Consider the following 20,107-nt stretch of genomic DNA (forward strand, 5'->3'; position numbering starts at 1 on the left):
TAGCTTGCTAACAAAAATATCCTAGGACACATAGGTCTCATTTAGCATTTTCATCAACGCATTTCGATGTACTTCTAAATTCAAGAGTAAGGCTAGTACAGATATGCGAGCCGGTTGTTTATGCAACTGCTTAACAACATTATACTCACTATGCTTCAGAAATTTGAGGAATTGCACAGCTTCTTCCTCCTTCACTGGCTCAACTATTTTCTCTTTCTGCTCTCCTATTATGGCCTCTTTCATAGATTCTGGATTGGCACTCACACACTGGTTCTTTGCAGTCTCTTTTCCTGGGACAGTTGTATTGCACTCGTAGCTCCATGGAACCTTCTTATTGTCTTGGTAAGGAAAGGTTGCAGGTTTCTTTATTATGATCCTTGGCATTACTGGTATTCTCACCTTATCCTTCTTTGGTCGCGAGATAATGACCACAGGCTGCACTACTCTTGGAACCTTCGAGGACTCTGATGTGCAAATGCTCCCCTCCTCCTTAACTTCTTCATAAAATTCCATCTCCTTATTATCCATCAGGTCTTGAACCAAGGCTCTGAATTCTGCGCATTCCTAGATTTTATGCCCCTCCTCGTGATGGAACTCACAGTAATTTTCCACCCTTTCGAAGCTTCTCTCTGAATTTGGGATGATCAATCCCCTTTTTACCATATTTCTCCAGACCCACCTCAAAGGAATTTTCACCTCTTCTATGTCTTCCTTGATTTTTCTACCCATGCTCCCACCTATCATGTTCACTCCATTATGATTAGGTAACGGATTTTCTATACTGGGTGAATCATCCAATTTAACCACGCCCAAGCTTATAAGTCTTTCCACCAACTTCTTGAATGCCATACAATGTTTTATAGAATGCCCCTCAATTCCCACGTGATAGTCGCACTGTGCATTTGCATCGTAGCACTTGAGGTATGAAGGCTGTAAAGGTTTCAAGTGGAAAGGGGAAACCACGTGTGCATTGAATAGATTCTAATATAGCTCCCTATACGTCATTGGAATTAGCGTAAATTGAATCTTCTCTATATTTTATCTTGTATCAGATCTCTGCTTTGATGATCCTTGCTGGCTAACAGCCACTTTTCTCGGCTGATTCACTGTAACTGTCTTTGAATATGAACTTGTGTTGTTTACCTCGTTCTCTTTTTTCTTCGAGGCCGTCTTTCTGCTATTTTCTCCTGCATCTATTTTCCCGCTTCTGATAGCATTTTCTATCATCTCGCCATTCATAACTATGTCGGAAAAACTTTTAGTAGCACTCCCTAACAAATGTGTAATAAATGATGCCTTCAATGTGTTGACAAAAAGCATAGTCATCTCTCTTTCTAGAAGAGCCGGCTGAACTTGTACAGAAACCTCCCTCCATTTTTACGCATATTGCCTAAAGCTTTCGCCTGGTTTCTTTTCCATATTCTGCAGAGTGATCCTATCAGGTACCATGTCAGTTACATGGTTGTACTACTTTATAAACGCCTGTGCCAAATCTCTCCATGAATTAATCTGGGTACGGTTCAATCGATTGTACCACTTGGATGCTGCCCCTGTGAGGCTATCCTGGAAGCAATGAATCAAGAGTTGGTCATTATTGCCATAACCGGTCATTCGTCTGCAGAACATGGTAATATGAGCTTCGGGGCTACTGGTTCTATTATATTTCTTAAACTCTGGCATTTTGAATTTGTAAGGAAGCACTAAATCCAGAACCAGACTCAATTCTTTAGCATCCATCCCATAGTAGCCTTCTGCACATTCTATCGCCCTAAATTTATCTTTTAGCCATTTGTACTTTTCCTCTAGCTATTTTGGCAATTCATCTTTCATTTTCTCCTTTCCAGTTGTCTCATCGAAATCAGGAATAGCAGGATTAACCAAGTTGGCTCCGGGGTTAGAGCCTGATCTTGTTTGTAGATTCATTAGCGTTGCAGCGTCACCCGGAGGATTAATGGTAACAGAAGACCTACGCGGGTATATCTCAACTTGTTGGGGGTAAAGTCTGGAGGGTAGACCAGTCCCTCATTGTCTCCTTCTTCAATATTGAGCACAGAGCCTTTTCTTTTATCAGTTTCTTTGTTGAACCATTGAGTTAACTGAGCCATCATACTCCCTTGAAACTCCATCATTTTGTCTATCATCTTTTGCTGCTCATTTATTTGCTTTTGAAGCAGCTCCTGCATTTCCTTTTAGGATTGTTCTAATCTTTCCATCCTTTGATCCATATCTTTAGTTTTCGATCGAGTACCGTAGTGGTGCTTGGTGGGTTGGTTGGTTTCCAGATTAGCTGAGGAGTGTTTTAAATTAATTAGAATCCCTTGATGTATTTCTTAATGCATATGAAACAATGCAATGCATGAAATGAATGCAGAAAGAGACGTTGATTCTGATTCAATTCCATTTAGAAAAATTTACTAGAAAACAAATCTCTTTACATAAAATGGATAATTATATGGCCTTGCCCTCATAGGTGGAGATATTCGATCCTCTTCTTCATTCGAGCATTAAGATAAATCTCACGAACTCTTTAAAAAATGTCTCTTCTATCTCCTTTTTTGCTCGATCCAGGTCGTAACTTGTTGCTCACTCATCCTCGTGATGCTTGTTGGCTTCTCTTTAAGAAGGTTTTAAGCAGCTCTCAAATAATCTTTGTCATCTTGAATCCTTGGGCAACAGAGCCATAGTCGTGTAGTCTTCCATTAAATTATCATCCTTCTCTTATCACGTGTTCTTGGACCATATTCGGACAACCATATTGTCATCCACTTTATCAAGAAACTCATTTCCTTATGACAAGCTCTCTATTTAGCAACTGAACGTGAATCAACACTTCCTTTTTATGATGAAATGAAATGTCATGTCATGCAATCAAAATAAAACACAAAAAGTCAGTATCGAATATAAACATAGAATATAATCAAGAAAGAGTAAAACACCTACTAGGATATCTACTAGGGTTTAGTATAGTTCTACCTAAGGTGGATTCCTAAAGTTCACTATATGAAGTTCGGCTTCTAGGGCAAAGGTACCCGAACCAGCAGATTCTTCGATCTTCACCCATTATAGGCTCATATGGACCGAGTTCAGTTCAGGGGAATACATTTCCCTATGGCTGCACGGAGATGAAAATCTCACGAAGACATAGGTACGGATGTATCCCGGAAGCAATCCACTACCCTACACGGAGGTGAAAACCTCACGAAGGCATAGCTTCTCACTCCCACTTAAAAGGGTAAAATTGTTCAGCTCATGGAATGTATAATGCAAACAATATTTAAATAAGAATATAATGAAGGATGTTATGAGGTTTTTTTATAAAAATTATTTTCTCGACTATAAGACAAGAATTAATCAACTTTGTGGCTCGACTCTCTTAAGTTCCCCAGCGGAGTCGCCAAGCTGTCGAAACCATTTTTTTGAAAACAAAAAAAAATTAGGTTGTCGACTTTTAAAAAATGAAAATTGGGAGTCGCCACCAATCTTTTATTAAGATGTGATTGGGTCACCTAAAAATGACTTTGGTCTACAAATTTTAGAAAAAACAGGTCCGGGAGTCAGTTACGTATGAGGAAGGATTAGCACCCTCATTGCGCCCTAAAACTGGTACCTAGTTAATTAATTAATGTCTTAATGTCGAAAATTTGAAAAACATAATCCTTAGCAAAAACTTAAAAACGTTACGTATTAAGACCCTTATCATTTCAGAGAAAGAAAATACCACACCCAATACGTTAGGGCACGAGATTCTAATTTTCCCTAAAAAAAGAATATCCATTTATTCAAGATTTAAGAAATCGTGGCCCAATATGTTAGGGCACAATTCCTTTAAAATCCCAAACTCGGAATATTTCCTTTATTTTTTTAGAAAAAATCCTCATTTCGAGAAATCAATGCGTCACATCCAATACGTTAGGACACAACGTGTTGAATTCCCAATAATGAGTTCTTATTTTTTGATTAAAGAGAAATGCTCGATTGTTAGATTTAACGAAGAAAATCAGAACCCAATACGTTAGGGCTCAATTTCCTTGAAAATCCTAAATACGAGCATTATCTCAATTTTGAAAATTTTCTATTTTTAAATTTGAGTAAAAGATGATGTAATGTTATATTATATGTGCAAATATCATTATAACAAATACAACAATAGCATAGAAATAATATAAACAAATGAATATAAAATAATGACATGCAAAAAATATCAAATAAATAGGCATGATACTAATAAAAATATGCAAACATAAATTAATAGGCAAATGATAAACAACAAAAAAATATACATGTACACATAAAAAATACATAAGTTAAAAAAACTTAAAATAATATCAAAATTAATTAAATAAATTAAACATGTGCATATAAAATATACGAAAAATATTAGTTTTTTTTAGGTATAAATACATACATAAAACTTATATATATAAAAATAATAGTCTCATATGAGAATTATAAAATAAATAAATAAAATAAAATTTCGTTATCAAAAATATTGATTTTTAAAGAAAATATAAAAAAAAAGACTAAATTGGATCGCAAGTAAAATAATTCGAGGTAAATTCGCAAATAAATCAAGCTAGGAGGACCAAATTGAACGCGCGAATTACATAAAGGGGCTGGAAGGGAAATTTTCCTCCAAAACGGTGTCGTTCAAAGGGAATTAAATTGAAATTTAAAATAAATTAAAGAACGAATTTAAAAACAAAAAAAACCTAATTGAAAATACATTAAAAGGTGGAGGGGCCAAAAATGCAATTTGCCCCTCCGCATGAAAAACACACGGATCCCTGGGTCTGGGTCGGGTCGACACGCGAATCCTCCCTTCAATACAACACTGTTTTCAATCGGCTATTTAAGCCAAAATTTTTTTAAAAAAATTATTTATCCATTCCTTCAAAAAAAATTCCTTCAAAAAAGCTCTCAACCTCCGACACCGGCCTCCGGTTTGTCGGTCATCGGCCCTTCATCGGCCACCGCGCCGGCCGCCGATCTCTGGCGCTGGCACCACCGTCTGCGTTGGCCAGAAAAAGGAAAAAATCCCCCTTTTATCCTTCTCGACCTTCTTTGCCCAAATCTGGGCTTAAATCCCACAAAACACCGAAGAAAGTGCCCCTAAAAGCACTGAAACCTTTCGGCTTCCGGTCGTCTTTCATCGGAGACGAAACCCTCAGCCATCCGCGGCGATCTGGGGCTTCAAAACACAGGTTGTGTCTTCTCTTTTCCCCTATTTATTTTATTCGTATGTATATAATGGTAAAAAAATAAATACAACAATAAATAAAAGCTGCAAATAACAACATTTGATTCATTTGTTTCTCCGTTTGTGTTGTGAAAATAGGGTTTTTTATTGATTTCGAAATCGGCCCCCTTACAATATTACAATGACTGTTTTATAGCCATATGAAATAAATCTAAAAAGGAAACAAATCTGTTTTTTCTTTATTTGATTTACAAATATTTTGATTCACTTTCCATTTTCGTTTTTCCTTGATGCGCAGGTGAAGATCGGGCAAAGATTTGGAGCTTGCGGCGCCGTTGCCTCCTGGAAACCCTAGGGTTTCCTGAATCTATCTTAGGCCACTGAGCTTTAGGCCCCTTGTTGTATTTCAGGTTTTGGGCCTTGTGGCATGTTATTTGTTTTGGATTCGGCTTTGTAAAAAAATAATCTGTTTTTTATTTTATTTTTATTTACAAAAGGGCCGGGTAAAGTTTAGGTATTACAATAATAATGTAATGGCAAAATCTTGACCAAATTACTGTTCAGAGTATAACTATTTCATTCTACTTTTTTCGAGAGCTAGAATTAAAGTTATCATTCTAAGTCTTTTTATGTCTACAAGTCTCAAGAACAATACCTCACAATATTATTCCTTACTCTGTACAGATCACAACTCTATGTGTAAAGTGCTACGAGTATCCGCTCGAGTACTCGCTTGTATCATTTGAGTACGATCCAACTTATTTAACCTTTTCAGAATTAAATCAAGTCTAAGAATATACCATGCATTCATCTATGTGTTGAGTTTGCATGCATATATTTAAAATAATCCAAACTAAATAAAACAATAGATCTACTCAAAATATCACCATGATCATTAAATATATCAAGATAGCTCTAGTAATTCCAGCCCAAATGAAATTAGCTCATGGGTTGGGATTTAAAATAAAAAACTAGAATAGCATTCAACATCATCATTAACAATTTAGAAATCACATAAATTAATTAACAGAATGAAGGTAGAACTGCAGGAAGCTTTTGTCACTCCAGCTTTCACTTCGACACTGTTGAATTGTGCAGAACCCAAGGCTTATTGCTTGTCCCTTTTCTTGCATCTCTACTCTCCGCTTAAGCTACTATCCTCTCCCTTTTCTCTAGAATTTTTCACGTGAAGTATTAGGGACGGGTTAGTTTTGAAACAATTTAATCACATAAACTTAAAAACTATGCAAGATAATAGAGCTCGTTAAAGTTATTATGAACCTTTAATTTAGTTAGGTTAGGATCTAAATCAAGCATGCACTTTTCAACTATTGTGTCCATTAGCCGTCGTCTAATTAGGATCACTCAGCTAATTCCGATGCATCCAATTACGTATGAATGAAATACATACTTAAGTTTAATTGAAAATATGAATGAAAGAGGCACAAAACATCATAACATGATTTAAATAAACTTTATTGAATTGATGCAATAATCCTAGCTAAACAAAATTAAGCTACCACTATTAATGAAAAAAAATTAAAGAAAATTACAAACATGTTGAATAACAAGAACAATAATAAAGATTAAGGAACAAAACACTCAGAATAAAGCCTATTTATATACTTAAGAGTGGCTATCATCCTTAACCCTAGTTCAGCTGCTGTCCTTGTGCTTAACATTTTATTGTGTAGACCAAAAATGCCCCTGGTTCATAATTATTTCCAATACAAAGGTGATGTCGCAACACACCAAGTCCTGTGCTGACATCAAGGGTAGAATGCTCAACTTTAGGGTATCTTCAGGGGTATGTCGTGACATCCTCAAGTTGTGTCACTACATCGAAGGAAGTCTTGGAATTCTTCTATTATGCTCCCTATGTTGTAACATCTAATGCTCCGTGTTGCAACAGAGCTACCAAAATCGAGTTAGCAAGCCTTCTAATGGTCTCTTGCACGCTCACAAAGTATATTAGCTCACCCTTAGGCCTCATCCGGCCCCTAAGGTCAATAAAAGACTCAAATTACACACTTTATTGAACTTAATTAATTTTACGAAAATGTAATTAAAACTTAACTAAAATGCTTATGTTCAAGCTCCTAAAGTGCAAAAACTAGTTTAATCTACTACACCGAATTACTAAAATGCTTATGTTCAAGCTCCTAAAGTGCAAAAACTAGTTTAATCTACTACACCGAATTACGACAGATCAAACTCCCCTACACTTAAGTTATTGCTTGTCCTCAAGCAAAAAATAATAATAAATGAAAAACAAATCTTGGGCAAGTATTGTACAAATATTAGCTTTAGAGCACATGAATACACATTTCATATTCACACATAATCCTGGCATGAGATATATCTGACTTACCACTTTTGATATCAAACACATAAGTTCAACATATTAAAAGCATACAAGCATTAAGGGTCTCAAATGTAAGAATTCATCAATAAATTATACAAGTAATTTGATTATCCTAGAAAAATACAAATAGTCAAATGTGCCATTATTTAGTATGATTTCAAATTGTGAATAAGCCTACCTAGATCACAAAGTGCTTTTTAGCTTGTAACATTATGAGGCTTAGGATAGGTATGGATTTCAAGAACAGTAAGCATCAAATAGTTTTAAGCATGAAAATAGTTTGGCACATCATATTGTCCCCCATTCTCCCTCTTAGTGGCCCTTTCCCGTTCACTGCTTTATTTCTCTTTCTCTCACCTTCTTTATGTCTCCTTATAGGAAATCTCAGCATCATATAGTAACTAGTATTAGCTTACGAGTTTATTGTACAATAATGAACAAGTTTTTCTATAGTTGTGACTTTGTCACTTTTCTTTCTTTTTCGCAATACACACTTCACAATTACTTTTATTTCTCATTTACTTTTTCTACTCGTTTAATTTTCTTTTTGAATTTCTATTTTTGCACTTTTAAGCTAACCTATAATCATTGTACTCCGCTAATCTTTCCTATCACTCTATTTTTAAAAAACCACCATAATGTTTCTACTTAACCTCTAATATGTATGGCCAGACGTCTATAATCATGCAGTTCAAGACCAAAGAAAAGGGTAAGCACAAATTATTATTTCTAACTCGGGTTCTGTATAGAGGTTCATCAAGAAGGGTTTTCTGGCTCAAAATAGGTACTAAAGATTAATAAATAAGGATAGATTTTTTGCTCTGGGTGTATACCAAACAATGCCTTAGATCATCCTTAAGTATCTCAATATTCGCAGGTTCTAGTCAACCGAACAATCACAAATTCAACAATTTATCATTTATGCAGCATGCTCGTTTCTTTGTATTCTCTATATCATTCGGTACATCCGATTGCTTAATACCTATTTACAGTGTAATATATAGAACTTAATAGTCTAATAATGAAAAAATTTAAAATCACCTATCCTCATGCAAAATTGAAAATCACATTCTCCTTTGATCATTGATAGCTCAAAATCGTTATGCTTCTTCCATGTCGAGTTATTTACTCTTACTCCTAACAATTTAAATACATTGAAAATCATCCAATGATTAATAAAATATTTAAAAGCAAAACTTAAATTTCAATCATCCTCCTCAAAATCCATCTCATCATCATCCTCCCCCTCTTCAGCTCCTTCTTCTTCACTCTTATATTCCTCTTATTCCTATTCTGGGTGTGGTTGCCCAAATATATCTAACGTATAGTTAGGTACCCTAACATTATTTTTTCGTGCGAATTCTTGGAAAATCAAGTCTGACCCCTGCATCCAGTGTATCATCCAATCTAGCTTGGGATGACTATTATCACTAATTTCCTATTGAGCAGTCGATTTTGCTTTTCTTTGTAATGAAGCCAGAATGGTCATCATCTATTGCGTTTGTTCCACTCTTTAATTCGTTTAGCCCATAACTCAGTGTACTATGTATATATAGCATCACCAATTATGACTTGAAATGGCATCATTGATTGCTCTGTAGATGCCATCAAAACGCCTATTCTCTTACATAAGGCCATAACTAAATGAGGAAAGAAGACTCCCACTCTCTCGCCACAAATGCGTCGCTTCATATTTCGGTATATCCACGTTTCGATGTATTTTTTTTTACAAAATAGCATAAAGAAAAACCGCTCGAAAAGTATTGACATTAGAAACATTTAAAGTAGAAGCTATTCTGGTGCACAGAACTTGAATCCAGATTTTTGCTTCAGGAAACATTATTGCTTGGTTAAAAGAGGTTGGGTTATCAGTGCCTGGGCGACATTTCCATTCATCCCTCCCATCTATTAAGAAGTTTATAATGTTGTCCATATTTATGTCTCTAAATTATTCCAACTTATTTTCTTCTATAAAAACTTTTTCATAAAATGGAGCATTATAAAATTATCAAATAACCCTAGGGGTGATTCGTACATCGTTCCCTTGTGCAGGTATTGATTCCCATGTACGACCTTCTGTTTTTCTAGACTCTTGGTATCATAAAGATGAATAAAATTCCTGAGTTACAACGACTATAGTTGAGTCTTTTGGGATCGTACAAAAATGTTCCCATCTAAGATATCTAACTAAATGTCATATCTCCTAATAAAGAACCATCGATGGTTCAAATCCCCTCCCTTGAATAAACGTTTTTCCTTGAAGTTCTACAAAATATTTTTCAACTTTTCAATTTAGAAAATTAAAGGGGTTCGAAACCATTGAAGGTTCTAGTTCATTAGTTCTTCTAACCTTCCATGGAGGCATTTTGAATATTGCTTAAATTAAAGAAAACTAATAAACTAGTAAGCAAACTTTCCAATGGAGCAATAAAAGTAGGAGTTAGGAACCATTAACCTTGAATGGAAATTCGTCGGATTCCTTTGTAAAATCTTGTTTGTTCCATCTTCAAGTCCTTGTACCGAGTGACTCTATTCTGAAAAATAAAAGCTACAAAACAAAGATCTTAGGAACAAAATGAGATTTTGGGGTTTTAAGGATTTTAGGAGTTTAGAGGATTTTGAAAGAATTAGAAGTAAAAGAGGTTTTAAATAATGGTTAATAGTGTTTTGGAGTTTTAAAATAAAGATTTTTAGGATTAAAACCAGGTTTAATTAGGGATTAATCCGCCAGGTTGTGCAAAGGGTTGAGTCAACCCTACAAAAAATTGCAGCGGTGTCACTACACAGGGGTTTCGTGTTGCGACACCCTTGACAGGTTGTTGCTATCGCGACATCAAACCCCGATGTCATGACACACTCTGGAATTTTGGTTTTCTGGGTAAACTGGCTTTAGTGTCGCTACACACAAAGTCTGTGCCGTGACATCAAAATGATTTTCTCAATTTCATCAATTCTGACCTTAACGTTGCACACTGGATTGCCATGTTGCTACATTGGCTCTGTTTCTGCCCAAATTTCCAATTTCTAAAGTGTCACTATTTCTATACAACATAAGTTAAATAAAAATTAAAATCTAGACTAGTAGGTAGTTAAATATACAATAATTTACAAAATGTTATGTAACACCTCTAACTCGTCTTCGTCGCCAGTTTAGTTACAGAGTATTACAGTTCAATTCGGTACTTTTACTGTCAATTAAAAATAGTTATACAAATCATTTCATATCATTCAATAATTCATTTAAATTTAAAGAATAAATACGTTCCCAGACCTTAAACCGAGCCTACGAGGCTCTAAAAATAACTTGAAAATAATCAGGGTTCATTTTAAAAACAAAACAGAAAAATTTAGAAAAAAAATTGGAAATAAGGGTCACACAGCCATGTGACAAAGCCCAGGCTGTGTGGCTTAGAATATGGCCATGTGACTACTACACATGCCAATGTAACTTGTTCACACGCCATGTACTTTGACGATGTAACTAACTGTGCTCGTGTCATTTAAGGTCACATGGTCGTGTGGCCACGTCATGTAACTCACTATCACCATGTAGTTCAAGGTCACATGGCCGTGTCACCAGACCATATAACTCTCTGAGCCCATGTGGACTAACCTGCATTGAAACAATTAAGGCACACGGCTGTGTGAGTAGGCCATGTGAGTAGGCTGTGTGTGGCACACGGCCGTGTGACAGCCCGTGTCTCAGGCCGTGTGCAACTATAATTACCCTTAAAAAAAAGCCCAAATCTTGCATACCAAGATATCCTACTTCCATAAGTCTTAACATACCAAAATCACCTACACCATTCTCAAAATATAACATCTCAATTCAACCATTTCACTAAATATGCCATTAGCATAACACTTACACATTCACAACAAAACATCTATATACATGCCACATTCCAAAATAAAATACAAAAGCTACCAAAATTGTTGGATAGTGTCAGATTTCTGTCAATCTGTCCGGTCAGTCCACAACTTTGGTAACTACAAAAGAATCAAAAATGAAACAAGTAAGCTAATAAAGCTTTGTAAGTTCATATTTTAAAATCATCAAACTAAACTTACCTTAATTAATATCAAAATATAAAGGATTAACATACAATTCCTTATTGCCAAATACAAATTCACCAATCACATTAGTTCATGATCACATATCCATATATAACATGATAATCCTTATCACAAATAACTTATCAATTCCATTCTCAACATATCATCAATATAGAAGTACTCATATATAAACAAATAATCCATTTAATATTTAACACTTTCTAATTTATTGAATATGCATTAACATTTAAATCCATAAGTTAAACATACATTCCATTAACATTTAGCCCGATGAACTAAGTAACTCGACTCAGATACTTGGGCAACTACACCACACTAGAGGCATCATAGATGTATAACAGAGGCATCGAAGTGCAAATAGAGGCACGAATGTACGATCAAAGGCACCGAAGTGCAAAAAGAGGCACCGAAGTGTAAATTCAGTGCAAGTGCGCATTGTAACCCTATTGACATCTCAATTGTATCCTACGCATTTACTATGTTCGACTGGGCATTACACTTAAATTTCTTACATGAATACATTTCCATCAATCAAAGGCAGTTCATCATTTCCATACACATACCATTAACTCATTACTTTCATATCTATAATATATATCCTTAAGAAATGCTACTATCAAATTCTCAACTTCAAATATACTTATTTCTAATACTATAAAATATTTAAAATAACTAGTATAGTTTCACGTATATATATACAAACAATTAAATAGATATCAATAGTATATTCACAATTAACTTACATTTACATAGTAATTCACTATGAACTTACCTACGATTATTTCCGATTATAAGTAAGGACTACTTTGTGATCTTCCCTTTTCCTCGATTATTTTCTTTTTGATTCAAGTCTTGATCTATATAAATAATTAAATTCAATCTACTAAATTCAAATACATTTCACACTCAATTTAATGCATATGACCCTTAATTTTTCAATAACTACACCTTTTCCCTAAACTTTTACATTTATCACAATTTAGTCCCTATACTCAAAATTTCCAAATTAACAAAATTTTTACAACATTCCAAAGCTAACCGAATTTCATTCTAAGCTAGGGTAGTCCACCACTATTAACTAATTACACAATTTCCATGAAATTTTAAGTATTTACTCAATTTACAAAAAATATCAAAAATTAATTAGTAAACTAATCAAAATCAACAATTAGCACTTAGCACTTTAATTGCATAAAGTAACATTCAAATTAACAAGGATTCATCAATGACAACATCCAAAATCTTTGACAGATTTAAAAGCAACGGTATGAGTTAGCTAGACCTAATTGCAACAATCTAAAAAAACATAAAAATTATAATAATAAAAAACAAGTTAAAAACGAGCTTACATGCAAAGGATTTATGTTTGTTCGACTACAAAGCTTCACAAGAATGGTGGTTTTCCTTCTTAATTTCTGTAGAACCCTTTTGGGAAGATAATAACCATTTTCTTTATTTTATCATTCTTTAATTTAATTATAATATTACAATTTTACCTTTAAATATAACCTTGTAACCTAACTCCACTCATGCCCAAAGTGTCCATCTACTTCTTCTATGGTTTAATTACCATACAAGTCCACCCTCATTTAATAATTAAGTTATCAAATCAATACAATACAATACAATAGTTATTAATTATATGTCTTTCACAATTTAGTCTTTTTTTTATTCAATTAACTAACTAAACGTTAAAATTTATTCACCAAAATTTAATATAACCCTAATATAACTCCATAAACATTAACTAAATAATAAAACACGATCTCACATATCAGAATTGTGGTCCTGAAACCACTGTTTTTGACACTACTATAAAACGAGATATCACAAGTTAAATGTCAATTTAAATAATCAAGTTTTACTATCAGATTCATCCGATAGCACTATTAATTCACATACAGACGATTCTCTGGTTTTTTTAGTATTAGTCCATCGCCCATCGTGCCACTCCAACTTCTTCCACTTATCTCTCTCCTTGAACCTATTCTTTTGTCCTATATGGATTAAAGGAAGTATGTCCCTTGATTCAAGATTATTAGGGTTAGAGATAGATAATTCATTGCAATGATCCCCTAGGCCCTTTTTATTTTCCCCACTCTATTGGTGACCACATTTAAAAATTTATGTTTCACCATTGATCTTCATTGTTAACTCATTATTTTCCAAATCAATGGTAAACCTTGAAGTGTCTAGAAAAGGTCTACCTAACAGGACTAGTGTCTTTCGATCTTTTTCAAATTCTAGAACTACAAAGTCCGTCAGGATGATAAGTTTTGCATTTTGACTAACACATCTTCTAATACTCCTTTCGGTTGGTGTTATTTGGGTATTCTTGAGGTCCCCTAACCTGAGTTTTCCACATATTAATAGAGGCATTAAATTGATACTAACTCCTAAATTGCATAGAGCTCTGTTGAAATGAATGCTCCCTATCTTTATGGGAATTGTAAAGCTTCCCGAGTCTTTTAACTTTTAGGGAACCTATCTAGAAATAAGAACACTACAAGAAGAGCTCATGTTAACTTGTTCTCCTACCTTAATTTTCCTACGCCTAGACATGATTTCCTTTAAAATTTTGGCATACTTAGGAACTTTTTCAATCAAATACAGGTTGACATCTAATGTTTTGAACAAGTTTAAAAAACTTACAACCTCGTTTCCATCCCACTTTTATTTCTCTTCTAGCCTTGAAGGTTACGGTATCTTTGCAATGGCAAAATCTTTAATTGTTTACAATAAGTGCTCATGTTAACTTGTTCTCCTACCTTAATTTTCCTATGCCTAGACATGATTTCCTTTAAAATTTTGGCATACTTAGGAACTTTTTCAATCAAATGCAGGTTGACATCTAATTTTTTGAACAAGTTTAAAAAACTTACAACCTCATTTCCATCCCACTTTTATTTCTCTTCTAGCCTTGAAGGGTACGATATCTTTGCAACAGCAGAATCTTTAATTGTTTCTATCTCTAGCTCAACGGCCAATGCAACTACTTCCTCTAGTTCAAGTTCATTATCAGCTTCTAAGGGTTCCTTCTAAAGATCATCAATATTCTCCTTATGCATCTCCTGAGTTGGGTTCTTTGGGCAACTTAGTTCTTTTTCCGATCAAGCGCTATTGCTTCCACATGCTCCTTCGTTATTGCTTCAACATGCTCCTTCCCTTCTCTACGAGGATTATTTTTGATATTACTAGGAATAGCTGTGCCAATTTATCTCTTTATTTCCCCCATCATGCTCATCAATTGGTTCATTTGATCTTCAAGCTTAGTCAAGAACTAAATTGGTGCACTCACACTGCACCTACTTTACATCTATTCTCATTGACTGCATCTCCCCCTCGATTCTAACTAGATGTTGACCACATACAATATGGTCATTCAATTTGTCTTCTTTTTGAGGTTTCTATAATAATGAGGTTGATAGTTTGTGTTTTAAACTTGGTTTGAATTATTACCTCCTCATTGGTTTCCTCCTCATCTCAAATTTCGATGATCTCTCCATCTGGGATTTATTTATTTGAATAGGGATTTCCACCCCTATTTTCGATGTATTTCGCATCCTTGGTAAGATTGTTAATGTAGTGGAAGAGCGGTTTGTCTCCTCCATAAATAGACGGTGCATCCCTCTCAGCTTCTATTTGGTTGATTCTGTCCACTAATTTCTGATATTTGTCATTTTTCTAAACAGCCTTCATAGTATATAGTCTTTGGTCGTATGTATATCGTTCAGTTGGCCATTGACAAGAATTCATTGCCATACTTTATATTAATTCATACGCATCCTCGTACATTCTGTTCATTAGGGTTCCTCCTACTGCTCCATCTAATCCTAACCTTGAATGCACTTCCAACCCATTGTAGAAAATTTTCATTTCGTAACCACTTAGGCAATCTGTGATGTGGGCATTTCTGAATCAACGTTTTAAATGCTCTCATGCTTCATGAAAACTTTTCCCCTCTAACTGTTTGAACATCAAAATTTCCATTCTTAGCTGGACCGCCTAACTAATGGGGAAGAACTTTTGTAGGAATTTCCCTGTAAGTTCGACCCATATCGTGATTGATCCTAGTGCTTGTGGATCTAGCAAAGAAAAGGTGTTATCAATTAATTAAAAGGGGAACAACCGAAGATGAATAGTGTCATCAATGACCCCATTGTATTTGAAGGTATCATAAAGCTAGAGGAACCATTTTAGATGTTGACTATGATCTTTTGTCATTATTCCTCGAAAATGAAAATTATTTCGGATCATCTAGATCATGGCTGGCTTAATCTCAAATTTATTGGTCATGATAGCTGGCCTCATTATACTCCCTTGAACCATATCCAGATTTGGTAGTGCATATTCCCTTAGAGTCCTCTCCTTATGTGCCATGTTAATGTGTGCGAGTAGCTGTAGTGGTGGTGGATCTTCTAAGCTATTATTGTTAGCTTCGTTGAACAATGGGTTCTCATGTGGTGGTAAATTACCCCTAGCAGGTGGTTGGTTTTGCATTAGTTGTTACTATTGTTGTTGTTCCTGTTACTTTCAATGATTCCTTCGAATTATTCTTTCTGGATCTGTGGCTGGCTTTATAGGTGTTCCCCTACTACAAGTCATACACTAACCCAAAAAGACAAGATTAGTAAAAGATAAAAAAATAAAAAATTCAAAGCTAAAATCTAAAAATTTCCTAATTATTCTATTAAGATGAAAAAATTAAAATTAGCATAGTGACGTTGTTTACCCGATAATGGCGCCAACAACTTGATTTCCTCTAGACGTACTAATCTCTAGAGTAAAAATCCTGCACAAAAGATATGAAAAGTGGTATGTGCAAGTATATAGGTCAAGTTGTAATATAGTTACAACGGAGTAGGTAAGTACTTCGAGAATCGTACTCAAGGGAGGCAAGCACTAAATTAATTCTAACCTAAACATAAATAGATCTAAGTAGTACTTTTAAATGGATTATAGTATGATGAATAAAATTAAAGGTTGTAGTAATCTATAATAAAAATAATACTAAAAGAAAGTAAGAAAATAAATAAAACTCAGGAAATCAAAGAGTAAAATGTATCAAACCTGAGCATGTCATAATCAACTATTGTCTCGGGTTTTCTTGTTCAATCAACTAGTCAATACCCTAGCAGGATCTTCTGATTCCTCTACTAGAATACTGAGTCGACAAGAACTATTATCTCTCGGCCTAATAGTCTAGACCGATTCAAGGTTAAGGTGTTCATGGATAGGCCATACTAAATCGGGGTTAATTTTTACCTTAATGACTTCTTAGGGTTGTCAAGCCTAGGGTTTTAGGTTCTTCCTCTCCTGAACAACTGATCCTCTAAGAAACCCCTACAAAACGATTAATTAATCATACCTCTACTCACTAATCCCCCACAGGAGGATTAGTTCCTCATGGATCTAATAAACAATATAGACTTGATAAAGATAATAAACATAAAGAGTAATTCAAGAGAATAGAATTTAGAAGAAGTCTGATTTGTATTAAAGTTAAGTGCAGAATCCTCACAGAGTTTGATTGTACTTCACAAATCTTATCTTACAAAAGTAAATAACAAGAACAGAAGTAAAATCTAAACACTAAGAAAAGAGAAAAACTAAAGACTAGATCTAAAGGAAAAATTATACAATATGAAAGGTGTCCATAACATGTGTTAAATGAGCTTATTTATAAACTTTAGAATGGCTGACAACCTTAACACTAGGTCAGCTATCGTCCTTGTGCTTAACATTTTATTATGCAAGCTAATACACTCATGGCTCATAATTATTTCCAGTATAGAGGTGATGTCGTAACACACCAAGTCCTATGTCGTAACATCGTGGGTAGAATTCTCAACTTCAGGGTATCTTCAGGGGTATGTCACAAAATCCTTAGGTTGTGTCATGACATCGAAGGCAGTCTTGGAATTATTCTATTATGCTCCCTATGTTGCGACATCTAATGCTCTGTGTTGCAACATAGTAACAAGTATCAAGTTAGTAACCTTCTAATGGTCTCCTACACGCTCATAAAGTATATTAACTCACCTTTAGGCATCATTCAACCCCTAAGGTCAATAAAAGACTCAAATTACACACATTATTGAACTTAACTAATTTTACAAAAATGTAATTAAAACTTAACTAAAATGGTTATATTCAAGCTCCTAAAGTGCAAAAACTAGTTTAATATGCTATATCGAATTACGGCAGAACAACATTCATGGTAAGTTCACCTTTCTGCACATCAATTAGGGCTCTTCCAGTTTCTAAAAAGGCTCTTCCTAGGATGATTGATACTTCCTTATCTGCTTCAAAATCTAGCATAGTAAAGTTAGTAGAAAAAATGAATTTATCTATACGTACCAGTACATCCTTGACTTTTCCTTCTGGATGTGCTGAGGATCGATCTACCAATTGAAGTGTAACCATTGTAGGTCTAACTTCATCAATTCCTAACTTTTTGAATACTGAAATGGACATCAAATTGATGCTCGCTCCTAGATCATACAATGATGTACCACAATAGTGTAGCAGCCCGTTTTCAGTGGTATTGGAAATAGTAGTTTTGGGATCCCAATTCCAACTAACGAGTTAATAAATATTATTTATTTAATATTTACAAGTCTATATTAGTGTTGTATTAAAATTTGATTAGGAAATTTTAATGTTTAAATGGTTAATTAAGTAAAAAGGACTAAAATTGTAAAAATTGCAAAAGTTAGTTGCTAATAGTTAAATGTTTTAAATGGCTATAGAAATTTGAATTGATGGACTTAAGTGGTAATTAGACCATACGGATGTTTAGTGGACGGTTATGGTTGAGAAATAATGAAATTCTAGTTTAATTATAAGGGTAAAAAGGTAATTATATTAAGTAGTAACTTAAACAAAAGAAAACATTAGCTATCATCTTCCTCCTTTAATTTTTCCCAACCAAAATCACTATTAAAAGACCTTAAAAGTTTTGACCAAGCACCTATCTTGCATGTAAGTGATTTTTTATTTCGTTTTTAGTTATTTTTATGTTTTTGAGATCATTGTAGCTTAATCTAGCCAACTTGAGGATTAATTCATAAAATTTTTAAATTTTTTTAGCTATGTCATGGATGAATTTGTAGTTTTTTTGAATTTGGGTGATGACTTTGAAAGCTTGATAGTTAAATAGGACTATTTTGTAAAGTGATTTTTAATGGTTTTAATGTTTAAGGACTAAGTTGTTCAAATAGTAAAATTTCATGAAATTCTTGTGAAAAAGTGTTAAATATGGGTTGCGTAGGGACTACGGAAAATTTGGCCAGCATAGTTTGAGTTTAATTGCGTTTAATTTGAAAGTTTCAAGTTTAGGGATTAATTTGCATAAAAGGTAAAGTTTTGGGGTAATTTTGTAAAATAGGAATAAAATTGCTTAAATGTATAAGATTAATTGTTTAAGGTGTGTTTAAAGTTGTTAATTGAATTAAAATTACTATTTAGATCAAAAAACAAATCAACTAGAGACTAATCGTGGAAAAGGCAAGTTAGTAGCATCGCGTTTGTAGCCGTTTTTTATTAGGTAAGTTCATACATTGTTAAACTAATTAGTTGTTGTCTTTGGTGATTTATTAAATATTTATATATATTGTGAATCATATTAATTGTTTGCTATATGGAAAATGTTGAATTGGACATTTTTGGCGAAAGCTTTGTAAAACTCTCAAGTTATAGATATAAAACTTATGATAGAGTTGTTTTACTTAAATTTGAATGAAATCATTAGCAGAGTTAAAATAATGAGCAAGTCATGGCGTATAAGTAAAATTATAATAACTTCGTTAAACAAATTATGATACTTCAAGTTCAAACTTCAATATTTTATAAAAGTATTATAAAAATAGAACCAATACAAAACATAAGTTCTTTGTACAAATTGTATTCAAAATAAATTTATGTGTCACCCCTATGAGTCATACATGACACAAAACAAAGCTATCATCTCGCAGTAGTAGTAGCACGTTAGCGTAGTCCTTCAAAAAAAGTTTTCCTTCAGTCAGCAAGCCTGAGAAGAAAAAAGGTAACAGACTAAGTTCATACAAAATTAGTGAGTTCCAAGAGAAGTCATTCATAACATTTTTGATATTAATATTGAACTTTTTAAAGAAATTTACACATATTCACATAGTATGCCCAATGGCGTATACAAATCACAGACAAACTCTGTATGCCAACTTACTTATCAGTTGGGCATAACTGTACACCAGCTCAACATAACTCAGACAAATTCATTATCATGCCAACCACATCCCTAAAATTTAGAATTAAAAACATATTATTCAGTCTTATTCACATACATTCTCCTCCTTAACTCCTCATATCATTTTCATTCAGCCAACTTGTTTTATCGTGATTTGCCAATCCAGTTTGCAATATAGTTACCCTATCGAAGGCTACACAAACATATCTCATCATCACCACCACCTCATATCAATTCATAT

General features: G+C 34.0%; 1 non-coding gene and 1 pseudogene across 1 annotated transcript; both read left to right on the forward strand.

Annotated features, from left to right (window-relative positions):
• The first annotated feature begins 1,572 nt into the window (after nucleotides 1-1,572).
• The window catches only part of LOC107919100 (phosphatidate phosphatase PAH1-like), a 36,251-nt pseudogene continuing 17,716 nt past the window's right edge, over nucleotides 1,573-20,107 (forward strand).
• On the forward strand, nucleotides 15,533-15,637 carry LOC121225928 (small nucleolar RNA R71). The gene has a single exon (XR_005923830.1). It is a non-coding gene; the product is annotated as a small nucleolar RNA R71 (small nucleolar RNA).

This window comes from Gossypium hirsutum, chromosome D13, assembly GCF_007990345.1.
Source record: "Gossypium hirsutum isolate 1008001.06 chromosome D13, Gossypium_hirsutum_v2.1, whole genome shotgun sequence".
NCBI classification, from domain to species: Eukaryota; Viridiplantae; Streptophyta; class Magnoliopsida; order Malvales; family Malvaceae; genus Gossypium; species Gossypium hirsutum.